Source organism: Dermacentor andersoni, chromosome 7, assembly GCF_023375885.2.
Source record: "Dermacentor andersoni chromosome 7, qqDerAnde1_hic_scaffold, whole genome shotgun sequence".
In the NCBI taxonomy this organism is placed as follows: domain Eukaryota; kingdom Metazoa; phylum Arthropoda; class Arachnida; order Ixodida; family Ixodidae; genus Dermacentor; species Dermacentor andersoni.
Window position 1 is genome coordinate 64673488 of NC_092820.1, and position 15455 is coordinate 64688942.

At 44.3% G+C, this 15455-nt stretch overlaps 1 long non-coding RNA gene across 1 annotated transcript in view; it reads left to right on the plus strand.

Moving 5' to 3' along the window:
• The window catches only part of LOC126534381 (uncharacterized), a 59616-nt gene extending 44521 nt beyond the window's left edge, over window positions 1-15095 (plus strand). Inside the window, exons 3-5 of the long non-coding RNA XR_011895425.1 lie at window positions 3744-3817; window positions 10190-10267; window positions 14853-15095. This is a non-coding gene — a long non-coding RNA (uncharacterized lncRNA). The remainder of the gene's footprint in view (window positions 1-3743; window positions 3818-10189; window positions 10268-14852) is intronic.
• Window positions 15096-15455: the final 360 nt, after the last annotated feature.

Here is a 15455-nt window from a genome sequence, read left to right on the forward strand (position 1 = left end):
ATGAGAGCACGCACACGCAGAAATCACGGGCACCTACTATCATATCCATTCAATGAATACTTTTGATTGCCTTGCTTCAACTAGGCTGGTCGAAGATTAAGCGCATCTATCAGCCGCCTATAGTAAATGGCATGACCACAATCGAACAAACTCCTATCCCCCAAAGAACAACTCCTCTGAGAGAAACGACAGTATCTCAGAGTAGAACCTTGCCAGAAGTTGAAACAGAGCATTGGGACGATGTCCCACGGCAACCGGCTTGCACGGGTTACGCTATTGATAAAAGGCCGCCGCAGCAACTAAAGGTTGCACGAAGCGACCACGTGAGCAACGACCAGATGTGATAAAGCGCATAATTCGAAAGCCACGGAAACCCGCATGCGCGGCTCTCCAAAATACCCTAGCAACGATGCATTGCAGCAACGAATGCTTGTTACATTCTTGAAGGGGGCAGTTAGGACACAGCGAAGATGGGGCTATGCCCTACCACTCTAGTTTGTCACGAGTTGGGAGCACATGCCAACCTAGACACCACATCAAATTGCCAGACAGAAATAACGTTTGAATGCCTTGTCGCACCCCACGACACTCTACGACATAGTGCTGTGGGATACAGAGGAAGCAGTAATGTTGACAGTGTATCCACATGGTTTTGGACGACGTATACGTGAGGACATACCTGCTGTACGTGCAAACAAAATGCGACGGCGGTAGAGTAAAATGCTGGTGCCTTTAACGCGTGCGGCCCGCAATTCAAGCGTCCTCCCGTTAACTGGTAACGCATATTGTGCCAAGGAAGTAGCAGGCGACTTCAGGCACAGGATACTTCTCACACTGTAAGAGGTGGAGCAGAAATCACAAAGCAAGCAGCCGGCAGCCAAAGACACTGATAGGAATGCAAGCTTGAGAGCGGGGTTGCCCGAGCGCCGCGCTGCAGACTAGTTTCGTTCAGCCCGACCAGAAAAAATATGAAGGGACTGCCGTTACCTTGTAACACGTAATAGTGGCTGTACAACGTGGCAAAGGTGCCATACTTGGCCGCAAATACAGACTCTGCGAGGAACGATCTTTCTAATAGGGGAAATTTTGCCCTTGAGCAACCTGAATATTTCACCTTACATCTTCATGAATTGCAAGCCACACAGTGTGATATACCATCATAGCTGTAATCAAGGCCTAAAATAAGAACAGAAATACTTTTTGAGCAGGTAAAAGGGAATTGGGTTTGTCAGTGGGGAACCTACGGGCAATGGGCAAGAAGTTTGCGCCATACCTGAAATATTTTCGTACTCAGTGAAAATTGGAAGCCAATAGGATAGGCTATCTTCGGTGCCGATAAATAATGTTATGTCATCGGCGAAGGTTGTCACCTTCACAACACTGCTACCAGGACTGGGAAACCGCGCACGTATGGGTCTCTAAGTACTGAGCACAGAAATGGTTCAAGGCTGAGCACAAGCAGTGCTGGGTATAGAGGGCACATTTGACGAACATCGGGGCTAACAGGAAACGATGCACTTTCGCCACCATCAACAATGTACTTCGGATATTTGAATAGCCATGCCTAATAGATTCATTAAAATTTCACAAACATGTTTTTTTCCTGATGTAGTGAAACTAGAAGACCACTTTCTCAACTCTCTAGCTTGTACGTCTAGTAATTCTGTCCCTAGTCACGCACGAGATACAATGTGACAATGACCTGAGAATGACCCAGAATGCCTGATGGTGTAGTATTAAGGAAGGCGTCAGGCTTCCCAAGCTTCGAGTAAAAGCTGTCAAAGTATTGTTGTGAATGCCGAGATACCTGGTGGGCCTCCGTTCTTCTGGAGGAACTGATGATGGATCGTGCCTAGGTATCAGCCCAATGAGACCACCACAATACCTAACCAGGAATTTAAGTTTCTCAAAGAAAGCGCTAATACCAGACATGCAAGTGCCACCAATATCTTCTCAGAAGGCTAGCTAAAACTGAACAGGCAACCCGTCTGGGCCTGGAGCCAAGCCATGCTTCTGGAAGATAATACCGCCTTCACATCACCAGCTGACGGTCGTACATAAAGATGGTGGGCCACCTCAGGTGGAACCTGGGCCACTCTACTAAGCATTGTACGAGATCCTTGGGCACCATGATCCATTTGCATAGTCAAACGCGCCATGTTATCAAAATGCGGAAACAAAGTGCGAATAATCACGCTCCCGAGACGACATAACAGGAAGTGCTCTTCTAAACTCGGCAGCGGAAAAGACTTCGTCCCACTCAGGACGACGAGGGCCTCGGTAGTTCTGGAGTTGGGTCACCGGATCCCCGTCGCGTCGGACGGGCAGGTATTTGTGTATGAGTGTTGAGACGAGTTCATCAAGTGTGTAAGACCTGGTGACTTCGCGATGGACCTGGGCCAACGTATGCTTCTGATCTGACTTTGAGCCGCTTTCGTCGAGACGGTGCTTCAGGATATCTCAGGACTTGCCGTTGCGCATCTGTCCGTTGGGCAGATCGGCAATAATTAAAGCGCACCGCAGGATCCAGGAGACAGTACGGAAGCAGTTGACCGTTAAATCAATACTTCTGCCCCGCCGCGTTAGCTTTGTGGCTATGGCATTGATAGAGGTCTTGGATTTGATTCCAGTTGCAGCAGCCGAATTTCTACGGGGTGAAATAGAAAACGAACGTGTACTTATATTTTGGGACACGTTAAAGAACGCCATGGTGTGAAAATTATTCCGGAGTCCACCACTATTGCTTGCCTCATAATCCGAGTGTGCTTTCGACACGTACAGCCCCATAATGCCATTCAAGTTTAATACTTCTGCCACAGTGCGAAGTATCATGTGAGAAAATTATGTCTGTAGAGGTTATAATAATTATACAGGTTATTAAATACTACGCAGACAAACAGCAGTGGTGCACGCAAGGTAACGTTTAACATCAACTCACCACTATCGGGTTAGCTTAAACGCTGAAGAAATTAGGCTTTAGCCGTCAACATCACCGCTAATTACCGTCAATCAAAGTATCCAGCACGGAAAGCTTCGCTTACATCGATTCTCACGGTGCGTGGGATCTGCATATTTTTTTGTTTATCATGTCTCCTGATGTGTTCCTGATATCATGGCTCCTGATAACATATTTTTTAGTTTTGGTGCTTTTATAGCTTTACTAAACTGCCGGACTGTGACAATCAACAGCGGCGGTGATTCAATGGACGCTTGCCGAACAGCTTTTTATTTGCACAGTTCAGCTAGCATTCTGGAGTAGAAATGAGCGGCGTCTCTTGCCAGATGAGCTCACCAGCATGAAGGCAGCGTCTATTCATATACCGAGTTATAACGTGCTCAGAGAGCTGAATATTCTTATAGAGGAGTGTGCTGAGTGAAGCAAATAAGCTTGAAGCATTGCAAACGTATTTTGCAGTCAGGCTGATATGCACAACCATTTTCTTTGTAACCATTAACTTCCATACTTTCTTTTTGCAGTTCACGTTTAGTTCGGCTTAATTCACTACCCGAGAACATTGGCTTTGTTGTAGCTCGGGCAACTATACTGCAAGGGTTAGGGGCTTGGGTTGCTCTGCTACCAGTTATTCTTTTTCTTCTCCTGCTTCAACTATGCTTGCGGTAGATGTGCTCTGCTTGGCGGACGTAGAGACTCATTTAAAACATATCTTTTCTTGCATAACCTAACTTGCACTTTATTTTAAAACGCTTTGCGTGGGTCAGTCTGATATGAATGCACATTTCAGGAGAAGCCAGGAAGCCCACGCATTGCTGTATGAAAGACGACGTGGACCCATAATGCGACTCAGCCAGAAGCAAGGTAGTATTGAGCAATGCGCCTTTTACGTTATGCTTGCATCAAAAGGTAGCGGAAACACTGACATCCTAAAGAGACATTACGGAGAAAGAATTTGTGAAAATCAGTAAATCACACTGTTAGAACAAGGAAAGAACCAGTAACGTTAACAGTGACCTGTCAAACTATAAAAAGCATGCATTAAAAAAAAAGTGCATCGTGGCCTAATCGTTAGAACATGTGGCTGCTGCACTTCGCGGCAGAGGTTCAAATTGCGCCGCGGGATGCACTTCATTTTTAGTGGCACGAGATTCGAGCGACACTCTGGTTTCTTGCGCCGCCACTTCCTGTTCCGCTCCTGAGAATGCCGGGAAGGAAATTCAATATGAATCAGAAAAAAAGAGAAGAAAATAGTACAGTACACAATTCATGGGTTTCATTAGAGATGTGATATCAGATCATATCTTTACTTAAAAGTTGAGTTACTGGAATGACTGGATTAATTATAAATAATTAGAAATTAATCACATGACGGGTGACCATATTCAAGTAAATCAGAAAGAAAACATAGTATAATACAAATTTCATGAGTTTCCTTATAGATATGATATCAGAGCATAAGTTTATTTACAAGGTGAGTTATTGAAGTGTGTGGAATATATAGAATGAATCAAAAATCGCTGAGACGTCCAGGAACAAAATAAACAAGCGAAAAATATTACAATATAATATATACGGGTTTCTTTATACATATGATATCAGATCATAGGTTTAGTTACAAGTTGAGTTACTGAGCTGTCTGGAATAATTTAAATTATTTAGGAATCACTGAGACGACCAGGGATGAAATTCAAAAGAAATGAGAAAAAATAGAAAAAATAGTGCAGTAAAATATTCACGAGTGTCAGTGTAGATATGATATAAGATCATAGGTTTAGTTACAAGTTGAGCTACTGAAGTGTCTGGAATAAATAGAATTAAGTAGAAATCACTGTTTACGGCACATGAAAGCAAATAATCGTGGACTTTCGAGACATAACACTTGAGCATGACTTCAGCGAAATTTCTGGACACCTGGAAATGGAAAGCGGAAGTAATGGTGACCCTAATGACGGCACGCACAAGAATGTGGCATGATATTTACACGGCAAATAATGGGAAACAGTTGCCTCCGGTTTGGTTCGTGCGTTGTTTTCGCTTATAGTTAATGTAAGAACACCAACGCCGAGGCGCTAGTGCCACTAAGAGACACCTTATTCATAGATTAGGGTCGCCTCCAACATTTTTTCAAGTGAATGCTACTCTTCTCAACGAGAACCCCATCAGCGACCCGCCGACCCACGAGACACCATGAAACGGTAGGCAAAGAAAGCCGAACCAGCCCCGGTGGCTTAGGGTGATATGGTGTTGCGTGCTAAGCAGGAGGTCAGGGGATCAAATCCCGGCCGCGGCAGCCGCATTTGCATGGCAGCGATATGCAGCAACGCCCATGTCCGGTGAATTGAGGGCATGCTTAAGATCTCCGGGTGCTCAAAATTAATCTGTAGTCCCCCACTACGGCGTGCCTCATAATCAAATCGTGGTTTTGGCACGTAAAACACAAGAAAACAATTCAATTAAAAGAAATCTTAGCCTTAAAATAGGACATCAACTAGGCAATCAAATTCCCTCTTTCTTTTGACGACGCCGTGAATTCAATTGCCCCTAGGTGACTCGGCTATGCAGACATTCTGCTATCGTGCATTCCGCGAACAATTTTTGCCAACATCTGTTGTATATTAAGCCTATCACTATTGATTGAGGAGCATTTCAAATCACATCCTCCTTGAATTAATGCGGCAAGATATAGTCATATCACGGTTATAGGTTACTTAGGTACTATACCACCTGGCGCTACCACTGCCCACCTGTTTTGTTACCTAATGTTACCTACGGCGCTGACTATCCCGGCAACGTGTTTCTCACTTTTCTTTCCGGCAATACAATAAATACCTCTTGCGTATATCTTTCGCTCAGAGCTGATATTGCCGCAGAGAACTGTCTCCAGATGCCAGTTACGAGCACTCTTGCGAGGTGCCCTTCCAAGCGTCTCATTGAATCGCCATTAGAAGAGCGTCACAAACGCCTTGCCTATGATTAGGTTAGGCGCATGTCTCTTGTGCACATGCACGCGACAGCGCCCGATTACCCGGTCCAATGAGAAATCACAGCACATCTTGGTTTTCGGGCCGCGTGAGAGAGTGTTCAGTGGTTGACTTTTGAATAGGCCCCAGTTAACTCTGCTTGCAAAGTGTGCGAAAGTGTTTTAGTCTGAAGTTCACACAAAATAAACCTGTTTGTTCAGGGTGCTTTGCTGAAAAGTGCTACATTTCTATTGGAAATTCGGGGTATGATTGGAAGTGCCCAGTATGCAAGAGAGTGAAGCCACGGCCCTTAGTGGTCGGAGCCCGGAGAACAGACTCAGGTGCACCAGCGCACAAGCCGCTGCATACGAGGAGACGCGCCTGAGTGCGCATCGCTTCGTGTTGCTGCAGCAGTGCATGCAACAGCTACCACTGACGGCACAACCATAACCAGTCGGGTGGCATCGTCCCTGCTCATCGTGTACCCTCCACGTATACCTGAGGCCTTTCACGGCGATACGCTCGAAGATGTGGAAGACTGCTTAGAACACTTCGAGTGAGTGGTCGATTTCATCGGGTGGGACAAAGCACGGAAACTTCGCAACGTGTACTTCGCTTCAGAAGAGTCGGAGAGGACATGGTATGTGAACCATGAAGTGGCGATATCTTCTTGGGAAGAATTTCAAAATCTAAATTCAGGGCAACTCGTCCAGACAACAGGACCCGACTTCTAGATTGCAACACCAGCGCATTTCTAGCAGATTTGAACACCAGGGCCTCTGAAATGTGGACATTAACCATTCTTCTGGATCAGTGAATAAGCTAGCATTCCATTAAAACGTGCAAGTTGTCTCAAGCCTTTTCCTGTAACACTCGCAATCGTTATTTTGATACGAATATTCGCATTTTTTCGCTTTTGTCTTCAGGTCTCCAAACGAAACCAAATACCAGTTTTGCTATTGAAGACACCTTATTGTACCAATATTTGAAGAGAAGAAGCACGTTCCTAAACGTTACTGCTAGTACGATTGCTATTTTTGATACTCTTGCGATTAGCATTCTTTGACAACTTCACCCACTTTGCCGTATGTATCTAACCTAGTACAGTGACCGAAGTTGCATACTTGATTAAGCCGCTAACATGTCCACCTGCTTTAACTCGTTGACAGTCCGTTGTCCGCTGCTTATCTTACGCATGAGATAGAAATTAAAACCTTATTTACAATTTTTCAACGCTTGTTTAATTCCATGTACATATAGCGTGAACAACAACCTAGACAGAAAGAACAACTGCTCTATTCTTTGGTCAATTTCAACTACTACTTTGTATCTTTCTTTTCTAGGTGATCTTTCGAAGTGTTCCCAACATATCTCACTGAACGGCTCCTATAAAACAGATTCTACGGCTTCTCTCTTGAGAATAGTACCTAGGAACTTCCTGCTTACTTGATCGTAATCTTTCTTAGTATCTACGAATACTACGAATAATGGTCTCGTTTACTCATTATACTCTCAATATAATTATTTAGCGGAAAGACATTGTCTTATAAGCATTAGTGTGACCAAGATCTATTATGTTGTTCCCACGTCTCTCTAAGCCATCTTGCACCACAATTTTCTACCTTTTTCATGCGTGCAGTAAGTCTTGCACGCAGGAAGATTCGACACGAAGTACCATACGGACGACTATTCAGTGTTGGCTCTGAAAACTCAGGCGCATTTCCACCTGCATTCCACCTGATGGATGGATGGATGGATGGATGGATGGATGGATGGATGGATGGATGGATGGATGGATGGATGGATGGATGGATGGATGGATGGATGGATGGATGGATGGATGGATGGATGGATGGACGGACGGACGGACGGACGGACGGACGGATGGATGGATGGATGGATGGATGGATGGATGGATGGATGGATGGATGGATGGATGGATGGATGGATGGATGGATGGATGGATGGATGGAAACCGATTCCCGCATGGCATGAGATCCCCACATTTTGTTTACTCTCTCTATGTTTCACACAGTTCGCTTGTTCTTTCGATTGATACTTTTTAGAATGGCCGTATCACTCAGATCTGCAAAGTAACCCCATTATTTAAAATGTAGAACGAGGTTATTGTCGCTTCAAATTCTTCAAAAACTCGCATGTTCCAGCGGCCGGTAGTTAAAACAGGGACCGATTAGTCCAATGTAGGACCCGCCTCACTTCTGGTGAATGTCATGAAAACGTCAGCGGTGCAGATGTCGCACTTTGTACGTGCCTACCTAATCAACGAGAAAGCTTTAGCCAGTCTGAACTTATAAGCCTGAGACAACCTTGAACATGCCGACACGGCCTGCGATTCTTTTGAGCCCATGGGACAGCTTGTGCACATATGGAAGCGCCAACGTTGGCATGACTTCAGCTTTCTTGACCTGGTTCCAAGCTTTTTCTTCCAGAAGCGTATGCGCGAGGCAGCGAAGGAGCGGTTCGGGTAATTCGACTTCTAAAAGTGTCTTTACTTGAGCGCGGATCGTGTGTCTTACTTGATGCGGGCACAAACGATCAACTGTATCGGAGGGCTGCAATCGCGATGTGACGCGTAACTAACTTCGAGTAGGCCGACGCATGCGAATGGCAGCAGGCGTTCCTCTCACCTCAGTAGGGGGCACCAGAGGGTGTGCTGCCGCTGAAACCTTAACGTAATGTCCAGGAATTCAAGCTCGAAGTTGAATGGCCACTTGGTTGTGAGCTAAATGCGAAAATGGCTGAGTAGAACACCTTGTAAACGGTTTCCATAATTTCGCCTACGCGTGCCTAAGAGCTCGACAAGAGCGCCTCAACATCGCCCATATAACGGCAGACTATTGGGCTTCCTGAGGATTTCAGATTGGTGGTAAGCTCACTGGCGAGGCGCGCCGAATTCCCACCAGGGCTTCTAGGGGTTTCGAGAAACCCCTTAGTTTCTACGTGAACATAAAAAAATGTCATGGCAAATAACCTTCAAATATATGATTCTATATGCTTCAAATATTTTCCGTAAGCTCCTCATATTAAGCGCAATATGCACGATAATAAATGTGAAGGGGCACGATGCGTGTTTTTAGAGCGCAGCTCTCTGGCTTCCGTTCCCGCGTTTCGCGCCGCCGTCGGCCTCGCCGTAACCAAGGCCATCATCCGCATGTTTCTCTAGATGCGCGCGCTCCTGCTGCCATCTTTCGCGCGCGGCGCGAGTCTTGCTCTCCCCTTGTCCTCCAAAGCCGGATAACAATGTTCTCGCCTATCCTGTCGCCCCTTTGCTCCACGCAGCGCGGTTGCGGTGACTCTCGCCGCTACCGTCCACTCCGCCCTCGCCGTCTCTGCTCCCGCTGTCGTGGTGCTGCCGCGGTGCCAGCGGCGGGTGCTCCTTGCCATCTCGCGAGTGAAACACACGGCTCTCCGCTCCTCCGTCTCGGCGTCACGTGGCTGTACGGTTCTCAGCCGTGTCTTTCGCTTCCCCGTTTGCGGGATGCTTTCATCAGTGGCATTTGTCGCCTCTGGCAGTGTTTGCGACTGGCTGTCCTTTTCGCGCCTCCACTCTTGCCATACACCTCCCCTCACCCGGCGCAGTTCCGTTGCTGTGAATCGAAAGACCGTTATAGCGTTTCGTCCCCTTACTTCTACCTCCCCCAACCTTGTGCGGCCACATTGAGGCACGTCTGCAATCGGATGAGTTTGTGAGGTCTACTCAGTACCCCTGTTCTCCACCCGTTTGCACATCCCACCTCAGAAGGAACATGAAATAATAATTGCTAATCTCTCCCCCCTCTCCCCGGCGGTGACCCACTATACGATGGCACGACGGCGCGTCGCCGCCGCGCCGACTCGATAGCGGCAGATCGCGGTGTGCGCTGCCCAATCCGAAAAGCAAAACCACCTCCGTTCGGCAGTGCGTGTTCTGTACGCGGCTGCCTCTTGTTGAAATAAGGCAGCAGCTGCGCTCAAAGGTTGCTTTAGAAAGAAGCGTCATCGTCGGCAAATGTTTGATAATGCGCGCTTCAGTTTAGGTTCCCGTTTATTTTAATCAGCACCCGCCCTTTTACATGTTTTACGTTAATAATCTAGCCGACACAGTGCAGCTTAAGATTACTAGCAGCTTAATTACTAGCAGCTTAATACTAGCAGCTTAAAATTATAAGAACATGTGTCCGAAATTTATCCTGGAACAAAAAGTTACATCTTACTTTATGAAACGCTGCATCCTTATGTTATTGTGAACTCCGCCACTGTTTATTTTTTTCAGGAACGCGTGGCATTGAATACACCTTGCTCTTTTGGCACCCGGTGGAACACTGTGCAGTTTTCCATCGGCCATATGAAGGTTAGACATTTTCCAATATGCTACGCTTTCATATATTTACCTTTAGTATACTTGTACTTGTTTATATATTGCTGTAATAGTTCTGCGGAAATCGCAAGATGGAGATAATTAATTAATTAATACAGAGAAAATGAGAAATAAAGGGAAACAAAGCCTTTCGGTGCATGCCAACCTTCGAACTCATTTCCTGTTGATATAACCCTCATTTCCTGTTAATATAATATCTCCGCCATTTGTGGGCTCTGCGAGGTAAATCAAGTTCGCTGAAACCGAGGGCTTCAGATGTTTTAGTTGCCACCCAACTGGAGAATTTTTCTTCAAATGTGAGGCTTTATCTTTAGAGGAACCCGTAGTTGTTTCCTTTGTAGCAATTGCTACGACTCGGTGGAAGTCTCATTTTCCCTTTATTAATTGTACCACCACCACAATGTTACGCGAAGGACGAGTCAGTAAGGCGAGCAAGTATTTACAGGTTATATTTAAATAGCGGTTCCAGCGCTCACCGGTTAGATTCACAGCGCCGAGCACAGTTCGTTCTTCCTCTTCTTTTTTAGAGTGATAGTGCCCACGCGCCTCGTTCAAACGATCAAATACCACATGCGTGTAGCATATATTATGAAATATAGTAGGCCTACAACTGCTTCTAATATATTAGCTTATGTTGACTAAGGTTGTCTTTGTGTGCAAAAATATTTTGGTTAATTATGTGTAGTCCTAATGTCCAAAGTTGCGCTGTACACTTCCAACTACATCTCTTGCGATCTTGCGTGAAAGAGGGACACGAACTAGAGCAGTACTATAATTTCTTCGTCAATATAATTATATCTACACGACTAACATCCCCGATAATATATTGAACAGCCTCCTCAAAATAAGTAATGTGGACACTACCTACGGTCTCTTATTACTGGCCATGTGAACGAATCAATAGGGGCTTCCTGAGTGCAAGATTTACCTCCTTCATACTTCTTTATTCCTGCGCTGAGATTGACATCTTAGCGAAGTTCTTGTGATAAAAGCACCGTTGCTACTTCGAAATCTTACTTTATCATAACTTTCCCGCAATCACCTGACGTGATGGACTTCTTTCATTTTATATAACACAATCACCTGATTTTTCTACACTGAACATGATAATCAGATTCACAGCACTCGAAAATGTAATGTGCCGTTTTCTGCGGTATTTCAAAACTCAAATGTAGATAATTCAGGAAATTTATTTTCCAAGGAGATGTGGTAATTGTTAGCGGCTATGCGCCAAGTGTACGCTCCAGTTAGGTGGCAAATAAAACATATGAAACCCTCGTTTTCGGCAAACTTAGAGCACGGTTTTAGAAAAATCTAAGCAGGAACTTGATTTGCCTCGCAGAGCCTACAAATGGGGGATATTTGATATTAACAGCAAACAAAGGAAACTGGAAGGTTGGCAGGCATCGAAAGGCTTTGAAAGCGCTGAAAGTATGTTATTTATTTACAGGCAACTGAAGTTATTATTTCAGCTACTCTAAAAATTCAACTACTCTCTGGAAGTTGGGTTGTGGTTGCTGCAAGTTACTGCAACCCTGCGACCTTTTTGCTGTATTTTTGTTCTTCAGTACGCCAATAAGGTATAAAGTGGGAGTTGCGGTTAAAGTTCCTTTAGAGTGCATTCACAAAAAGGTGAGTTCAGTTTAAGCCAAGTTTGGCAAATTTATACCACTCCATGGGTGGCCAAACAAAGTTATTGCCACATCTTTTCATATATTCGGCGTTTCCGTTCAAGCGAGTTTCATTTATCCAGAGTCTTCCATCGTTCATGAAATGATTACTAGGTGCTTCTGCATGAATTCATAGACTGTTGATCCGTGTATTCCATTGCGATGTCAAGGTTTCGAGGAAGGCTGTAAGATCAGCTATTCTGCCGTGCTGTTTCATAACGCTGTACATATCTTGTAAACATGCTTCCTTCTTTTTCCCATGCCTGTGCATAGCTCTCCAGAACCGAGACACTTTATTAAGAGCCGCGAAGTGCCATATTAAAGGGACACTAAGGTGAAAAATGATTTCTTCTGTATCAGTAAATTACCGTCCTACAACACCAAAAACACCACTCTTACAACAATAAGACGTTTGGTAAACCAGAAAAAGCGCAAGAACGAAATACGGGTGGCGACGCCTACTTAAGTTCCCGCACCTGGGGGCTGTGACGTCTTGGACTTTGATGGCATCTTCTAGGGCCTACTAATTATATATAGCGGCACAGATTGACTACATTGTGTTCTAAAGAAACCAAATATTAGACATGGAAAGTTTCGGGAACCTTTATTCAGCCAACGCGGACCAAATGCTAAAACATACTTTGGAATCCCTGACGTCACGCTGACGTGCCGGCACTGGGGCTCTGGCGCGAAATTCAAATACTCATACTTGGACCTCCATTTTCTCATCTAATAATCAAACTATTTTTTTTTTTTGAAATGACTGCCTACAGGGTTCTCAAACAATGCTTCATTAGTCTAAACTGATTTATTGTTTCGCTTTAGTGTCCCTTTAAGGAGGCTTGGCGCTGATATGAAGTAAATCTGATATAGTAAAGAAGAATCGGCGAAGTTAGTTCGACGACTTTGGTGGCGAAACATAAATTGGCCATGGTGTCCTAAGGGAAACGACACGCATGCTGCCCCAATCAATATTCTGGCATTTGCAAAGGCATCTGACAAAGCGGTTACTCCAGTCCTTGAGTAATCGTTGGTTTGTTTGTATTCACAAATATTAAATGGCAATTAAGCGATAATCGAAACATTCTGCCCTTACCTAACTTGTTTTGTTTTGATAGCGTGTTTTATACAGATACTTATCTTTACATCATTTCCAAGTCTTTGCAAGGCCGTTTCTATTCTATGAGCGCTTCAAACTTTAGGATGGTGATCGAGATGAGATGACGTCAATTGAGCAAGCAGACAGAGGCAGTGCTGTTAGCCTTTTCAGATAAAGAAGCTTGCAGGAGCTAATTCCAATGTAGCTAAACATTTTATGAGTGGATGTTACCGGATAACTGTTTAGAATATTTCCTACTTCATTGTGGAAAGCTATTAATTTTGTATTTGAGAGCGGGGAGGTCCTCAGGGTTCTCTGACCACTTTTTGGCCATCCGTTTGGGGTGCAAACGACAGTCATCAGCTTACGTGTCGGTTCCCAGTGCTTGAGGTGATTTCGGGATGATAATGGGCAGACAGTAATAACTGTCGGCATTATCCAGACAAGAGAGCATTCCTGTTTACGAGAATTATGAAATATTTATTTAGTATACCCTAAAGGTCCTCCGTTATAGGGTATTACATTGGGGGGATGTGAAATATTGCCGAAGGTAACATATAACAGGTGACAACAATATACAAGGTTAAAAAAAGCGGAAGAAATTCACGCTCTAAAAAATACTGTAAGGCCAACTTACGTTAGTTTCGTGTTATGCAATGCACAACGATGCAATGGTTTTACGATGCAAAACACTGAAATTTAGTGCAAGGAAACAGTTCTTTTGACACTAAGTAAGTATTTAAAACAAAAAGGAGAAATAAGAAAACAGGAACAAAGAAGAAATCAGGAAACAGGAATAGTGATCATTGATGTACACATTGCAGAGTGGTACGCCGCTCGTCTGAAATACAGAGACATTGAAGTAACCAACCCTAGGGCGTGATGTTAGGCGGCGTTCATTTCCTCGCACCTCGACCTAATGTAGGTGTGGGGACTTGCGATAGAAAAAAACAAAAGTACACAGAAAATACATTTGTAAGATCACCAAAAGGATTGGCCGAACAGAAGATTTTGCTGCGATAAAAACAAAAAAAAAACATCCTTGCCGCTAAAACACCTGAAACTGCAACCGCGTTCAAGGACAAGACTCCCTAACAATGTGAAGTCAGCCGAAAATGTACAGAGAAAAGTCACAAAGTCAATCCACTGGTTTTAAAAGAAGGGTTTGTAGATCATTAGTACATACATAGTTTATGCTACTTAGATGCTAAGGTTGGAGGTCCTTGCAGCAGCAAGTTATCTTTTCATTGCGTTAGTTTTCCTAAACTTTTTTTAATAGTAAACTCTGGTTTCACAAAATTTATTCACACCATTCAAGACCTTTATTAAGGGTATCAGTTTTCCCTAAATGTAACCCTCATGTGTGATTATTCATACAAGACCATACCCATGGCTGCGGTTAAATTAGAATTGTGGCTGCTTTTTTTCATGATGTGTAACGAATCTTAGAGTCACTCGGTTCTTATCATCCTGCTTGGTTGCTTCGCTTTTTCGTATCAGGGTGTTAGCCTACTGGAGTTTAACAGCTGAAGTTAATCTTAGTCACATGCGGTACTAATGTACGCAGCACAGTGTAATAGTGGGTGTGAAAGACTTACTTTCCTGGCCTGACATTGTTTTTTGCCAAGCGGTGTATCATAAGTCACAGTAAAAATGCATAGGCTCCTGACAGGAAATGACATGTTTGTGACAGTGCTGTACTTGTATCGTCCTGTGTTCTAAACCTTTATTACATCTGAAAAGTGATCTAGGTGTACAGTGATGTAATAATATTTTCTTTTTCTTTTAGGGAAGAATGAATGCGAGATGTGGGTGTGGGGTGACCATGTTCGAGGACAGGTGCCCCAGTGTTATTTAGCCTATAAGCGTCACTGCAGCGTACAATACACTGTTTACACATCGCAGTGCGGAAACCCGTAATCAATGATTCCAGCAAATCTCCTTTGGTGGGTTAAGTTATAGCGTTACTACATAAGCAACAGACGTAATGAACTGCCATTTATGTTAAAATAAATGTCAGGTTTTCTTATTATTCTCTTTGACCATTTTCATCCCAACGTGCTAGACATCCCTGTTAGTTTTCCGTTGAATACATACCAAATAATTACTCGGAAAAGAGCGCGTAAACCAGACAATGGGTTCCTGCATCAGTCCACCGTAGTTCAATGCGAGTGCAAAGTTGCTGCCTAAACACGGCCAAGCAAGAAAAATATCGGCAGACACACTCACGACTGCTACTGTGTGGGAATGCGAACTAATGAAAGTCCCTTTGTTGAAATGTGCTTACTTTATACAGTCATGTCGTGACGTCACCTACTCCTCTTTTCCTGCGCCGTCACGTGACCAACAATGCACGCACCAGACTACACCTTTGGTCAGCCACATGGCTGCG